The sequence below is a fragment of the Triticum dicoccoides genome, chromosome 7A, assembly GCF_002162155.2.
Source record: "Triticum dicoccoides isolate Atlit2015 ecotype Zavitan chromosome 7A, WEW_v2.0, whole genome shotgun sequence".
Classification (NCBI taxonomy): Eukaryota; Viridiplantae; Streptophyta; class Magnoliopsida; order Poales; family Poaceae; genus Triticum; species Triticum dicoccoides.
Window position 1 is genome coordinate 740,952,555 of NC_041392.1, and position 6,428 is coordinate 740,958,982.

At 43.6% G+C, this 6,428-nt stretch overlaps 1 long non-coding RNA gene across 1 annotated transcript in view; it reads right to left on the bottom strand.

Annotated features, from left to right (window-relative positions):
- The window catches only part of LOC119327964, a 6,955-nt gene extending 1,339 nt beyond the window's left edge, over positions 1-5,616 (bottom strand). Inside the window, exons 1-3 of the long non-coding RNA XR_005158776.1 lie at positions 5,302-5,616; positions 2,286-2,462; positions 1,809-1,919 (exon numbers count right to left, since the gene is read on the bottom strand). This is a non-coding gene — a long non-coding RNA (uncharacterized LOC119327964). The remainder of the gene's footprint in view (positions 1-1,808; positions 1,920-2,285; positions 2,463-5,301) is intronic.
- Positions 5,617-6,428: the final 812 nt, after the last annotated feature.

The window sequence follows — 6,428 nt, forward strand, 5'->3', positions numbered from 1 at the left end:
GTTTGGTATGTCATAGCCTCGACCTCCTCTTCTCTCATGTAATTTATCGATAGCCTGATATGTTCCGGTATATTTTCGTTGTAGTAGAAACTAGAAACTCAATGATAAAAATGAATCCTGTAAATGGAGGAGTTCTCTTGGATGCAACTTGATAAGTTATTTGTAAGGGACACATTTTCTACTTCATCAGTATGAGTGTATGAGTGTATGACCTAGAATTAATTCTTCTATTTGCATCTATATATTTACAAGCTATACATATAATGAGACTCTCAACATCTTCATTTCTCAACATAGTCTGGTTTTGCTTCATGTCTTCTACAAGTAGTGATTTCTATTTTGCTTTGTTAATTCTGCTTGATTTTTTTGGCCTTGGGATCTTTCTACGGAATGATGAGAGATGTTATGTTCTGATGGGAGGTATAACACACAAAGCAAACGCGAAGCTCTTGCATCATGACTCTAATGGTAGTGCAGTGGTTCCTACATAATTTCCTCCAGAACACTACATTGTTGTCTTGAAGTAAATACTCCCATTTTTTACCTGATATGTTGTTGCAGCACAATAGAGTTATATACCCTTAATGTTATTTTCCTTTCAGGTTCTAGACAGTGGAAAAATTTAACAAAAAACTTCGGTGGGATAGAAACACAGGTTTGCTGTATTTCACAAAACTAAAACATGATTTCCATATTGCTTCTGTTGGCATGAACTTCTGTTCATTCCTATGCCATCTACTAGGATCTTCTTTAAGGAAACTGCTTTGTTTATAACTTTATGTGCTCCCAGTGCGCTGTCTATTAGCAGCAATGTAACTTAAATGAACTCTAGCATATTTATTAAAATTTATTGCACAATACTTCTCAGTTTCTCAGGTTTAAGAACAATCTACAGCACATTTAATCTCTTCAGTTAGTAGTCATGTTTTTTCTATTTAGATATTTATTTTGCTATCTTGAACTTTACCCCACATTAGCAGTCCACCGCCGGAGCTCCTCCTTGTACGTGTGGATACCGGCAGAGGTGCTGTACGTTCAACACTTCGGCGATCGCCGGATTGGATCGGCTGGATCGGATCGTGGGACTGCACTGCATCTAGACGCTGCACCGATAATCCACAACTGCGTGTCTAGTGGTAATCCTCGTGGCCTTCTACCTCGGCTAGATCTTGGGAGTTCATCTATCAGTCAGCACGCACAACATGAATCACTGAAGGACACAGAGAATTCATAAGCAGGGATAAGACCAACTCATGTTCATATAAGAACTAAACCCATGTAGTGTAGCACCTGAATACTAATACGACATCTTTAAGGATTCATTAACATGCAAGCTGGGTTCAAATCAAACACATGAATCCTAGCAGAAATCTTGGTCAACAATTTAAAAATGCTGCCAGAAATCTAACAAACACACATATACAGCCCCCGTCCCAATATTCAAGTTCCAGAAAATGATTGTTGGGTTTGTAAAAAAAATTCTATGTTCAATTCCATCCAGCCATTACTTGAGTTGGTATTAAGTATTCAGTTATCCACGAGTATACAACAAATACAAGTCCAGGAAGTGGTAACCAATAGTTGCACAAAATCTAATAGATGCATTTACCAACAAAGATGTATTTACCAACAAAGTTCCAAAAGGTACATATCCCACAAATTTACAACCATACTCATCCCCAAAAGTCGAACGAAAATATCCACATATATTTACTACCAGCCATATGGTTGCGGTCTCAAAAACAAGAGGATGTTGACATCCATCCATAAATAAATTTACTACAAAAATAGAGAGGAAGAGGGACTACCTGCACTGCACGTGTGGAGGCAGGAGGAGGCCAAATCGGTGGACCAAACAAAAATCACAAGAAACAATAAAGAGAAAGCTCTCTCAGTACATCAAGAATAGCTTCAAGAATCTGCAACCAATGCCAGCAGTTACTAAATATATAGAACCGGCCACGCAGATTACTCCAGGCATTAGAAACTAGTAAAGAGGAGGCAATTGTTTACCCACACCAGATATGTACAAGACCATTGAATTGAATCTCACAGCAACCAAACTACAACACTAGTTGAGAAGATTACTCACGTGCTTTTAGATTATCCAAATAAATTGCAGGAGAGCACTAACTGATGTTTTGCAATAGCAGCTAATTAAATCTTGATTAAGTTGAATGTGTGACAGTTTTATTGAAGATGCAATACAATACATGTTCATCCACCTGAAAGCTAGCTACAAGGGCCCAAACCAAGCTAGGTTGCAAGCAAGGTCATCATCTTACTCTTTTATCCAACGCCACGGAGCTTGACATGGATAGTGCAGGAAGAAGAGAAGAAGTCTTTGACGCTGGATCTTGGAGAAATAATGGGGTGACCTTGTTGAGGTAAGATGCAGAAACACCTAGGGCATGTTCATGGCGACAAATCAGAGGAGAGCAGCAACACCAATGGATGGGCAGCTGCGAAATAAAACGAAGCAGAGATTGTTAAATCGAAAAGAGAGAAATATAAGAAAATTTAGCATTAAAATCTGCAACAAAAACTAATGATTGACGCGGGCTGTTTGCATTGGTGCAAAAAAGGCCGTGGGTATCATCTCCTTTCTACTAATCCCATGTAATCAATAAATCATGGCAAATTTGCATAAAAGCGCGTCCATCCATCAGTCAGCACGCACAACATGAAAAACTGAAGGACAAGGAGAATACAATAGCAGGGATAAGACCAGCTCATGTTCATATAAGAACTTAATCCATGTAGTCTAGCACCTGAATCCTAATACGACATCTTTAAAGATTCATTAACATGCAAGTTGGGTTCAAATCAAACACACGAATCCTAGCACAAAATCTTGGTCAAGAATTTAAATATGCCAGGAATCTAACAAACACACATATGCAGCCCCCGTCCCTAGCCTAAACAGGACAAGACAGTGCATAACTGTTTTTTTCTTTGTAAGAAAAAGAAGATGTATGTGTAGCACCTGAAGGACACAGAGAATTCATAAGCAGGGATAAGACCAACTCATGTTCATATAAGAACTAAACCCATGTAGTGTAGCACCTGAATCCTAATACGACATCTTTAAGGATTCATTAACATGCAAGCTGGGTTCAAATCAAACACATGAATCCTAGCAGAAATCTTGGTCAACAATTTAAAAATGCTGCCAGAAATCTAACAAACACACATATACAGTGTTGACACCTGATTTTGGCAAGATACAGATTGCAATGAAGATGGTCTCGAGTGAATGAGTTTTCAGCATAAAAATATTCACGTCACCGAGTGGAACCACTTTGATGTTTCGGTTATATTCATTCGACTTTATCTTACGGACCGAAACTATATTCCGAGTGCCATAGTTCAATGTTCCGAGTGGTTTTTGGCCAATCACGTCTTCAAGATGACCTCGGATGAAGGAGCACTCTTAAGGAATTGTCTTCGTCTCGTCGTAGCAATCGATTTTGATATATAAATCATCTCAATCCGAGTTCATATGCAAAAGTTAGAGGCAATATACTGCAGACTGAACCTCAACGGAAATATGGCGCGAGGTGCCAGACACTTGTCTGATAGGTTGCGCGAGTAATTTGGCCATCAATACGGCCTTGAATAAAAAAACCTTCAACATGGAAAAGTTTTGTCTTGTCGAGCCGATCGATTTTCATATATAATTCGTCTCAATCCGAGATCATATGAGGCCTGGAGAGACAAATCAAGATCGGGCTATGTTTTCAGTCGGAAATCCGAGTGAAAAGTTTACCATCCGAGTGAAAGTTTACGGTCGAGTGAAAGTTTACGGTCGAGTGAAATTGTTCGGTCGAGTGAAAGTTTGCTGACCGGATGAACTTATTATTATCCAAGTGAAAATATAGTCATCCGAGTGAAAATATGATCATCCGAGTGAAATTGTCGTCCAGGTGAAAATATTCTGAGTGAAAAGATTACCATCGGGACGAAAACTTGCCGATTGAATAAGATAGTGCCTTCCGAGTGGAAATATAGTCATCCAAGTGGAAATATAGTTATCCGAGTGAAAGATTGTCTTCCGAGTGAAAAAGTCCAATCGGACGATCCGAGTGAAAGTATCTAATATCCGAGTGGATGAGCTCAAGTCCGAGTGAAATTGAACATGTGCTCGAAAGTTTATCAAAATGACCTTGGATGAATAAATGTTCAATACAGAAGTTGTGCGTATCATCAAGACGGTAAATTTTGATTTTGGAGTCATCATCATCAGAGATAATATATAGCCTACAAATTCACTACAAGACTCGGATAATCCAGTCTACTACAAAACCGAGTCCGACTGAAAGATAAAGATGACCTCGAAAAGTATTCAAGATGGCTTTATTTGAAAAAATGATCAACATGAGAGTTGTTCGTATCGTCGAGGCGCACAAGTTTGATACTTGGGCCGTCTTGATCAGAGATCATATGCAAGCCCGGCGGCCCACGCAAGAAGGAAGACAGAGTTTGGGCCAGATTGAGACTGAATCCGAGTTGGAATAGAATTAGGACTCTAGGACGTGAATTGATATAATTTTTCTTGTAAGGAAAGCCTTGATGAATCCTTTACTTGTACGGAAAGTCCAGCCGCCTCTTATATATGTTGGGGGTGACGGCCGATTGAACAACACACAATCGAACAAATCAATATACTACTTTTTCATCTACGTTTTATCTCTCCACCGTTTTCTATCTCGTTCTTCGCTGTTCTTCGTGTTTGAGAGCTGCGGATCCCGAGGCTCTAGGGGCGAGGGAATCGACCTAGGGCAGCCCATAGCCGCCGCACTCCCTGACGGGGTCCCTCCCGGGGGTGTGGGGGTTTCGGGTCTGCAAAAGCGCCCGTCGACTGTCTTGCGTATCGCGCTGTCGGTCGGGTCTCCTTCGACGTGAGCTACGGTGCATCACCCCCGGCATCGAGGGTACACGTGACGTGTTCGTGTGTCAACATACAGCCCCCGTCCCTACCCTAAACAGGACAAGACAGTGCATAACTGTTTTTTTCTTTGTAAGAAAAAGAAGATGTATGTGTAGCCAGCCAATTTGGAGGGAACGATTGTAGACATGGAACCAGACTTGCAGGCGCCCAATTTGATTAACATAACACACAATTAAAACCATCTTATTCTTAGATCCTCCCTAATCACAGCCACAAAAACCTACAACTAGTGAGCCACATAGGTATTAGAATCTAATCAAGCTCATGCTTAGATCGGAAAGAGAGAAAGAAACACTGCCCATAACTGTGCAGAAGTAAAAGAGAAGGTGGAAGGGAGGAGGGATTCATACCTGTGCTGCAGTTGGTCGCCATGGCGGAGATGGGTCTACCTTGGAGGAGGCCGAGGTCTGGCGCTTGTGTGTCCCTCCGTCTCCGTTGGTTTTGGATCTGGCGCAGGGATCCGTGGATCCGTCGCCATGCCATCGTGGTGGATCCCCGTGGCGCCATCATGGTGTGTCCGTATCCATGGTGGTGGACCCGTGGCTCAGGGAGGCAGATCCGTCGCCATGGTGGTGAGAGGGAGGCGCTCCGTGGCCAGAGAGAGGCGAAGTGGAGGCGCACCTCCCAAGAAGAAGGTGCTTGATCTGGTTGCGGAGCGGGTAAGACCTCCCCTCGGCGCGAGAAGAGAAGGGGAGCCACCGTTGGTGTCGTCGGGCTGTGGCGGAGATGGAATGCGTGGCGGCGCGCGTGAGATGCGTCATTCGCGGCAAGCATCGAGCGACCGCCCGCATCCTCCCCCGATCCGTTCGTCTCTCGAGCAGTTTTCTTTCATTTTTTTTTGAGCGGGAGCAGTTTTCTTTTTTTTTCGAGGCAAACTTGCAAAGTTTTTATTCATCCGTCACACAGTTTACAGGGACGAAGCAAAGATCTTCCGGATGACCTAGCCAGACATGACGGCCTGTACACAGCGTTAAAGCATGCTTTGCAAGCTTGTGGGCAGGGGCGGAGCCCAATGGGCCAACCCTGTAGCACAGGCTACAGGGTCCAAAAGAAAATTTAGTGCTAATTATAAGGCATATGGCCCGAGGCAACAGGGTGGCCCATCGAGTGTGCATCAGGGTGGCCCATGAAACCAATGAACCAGGCCGCACCAGCTCCGAGGCACGCGCGTACGCTCTCGCAAGCCAACTCGCGGATTCAGGTACGGCTGCGGCTGGGCGTTCGGTCTTCTAGTACATGATCGTGACTTTTCAGTTTTCTACTCGAGAAAAAAAAACAGCGACCCCAAATCCCAATCATATAGTCTTCTCATCACCCGTGATCTGATCCTGGCGGCTGGGCGGCCGGCGTTCGTGCAGCAGCGGCCAGCCGGGCGCCGGCAACCAGAAGGCCGCCGATCAACGGCATGACGCCGGACGCCGAACTCCTCCAACGCGAGACGCGACTAGCCGACTACGCCGCACGCCGTAAATTTTTT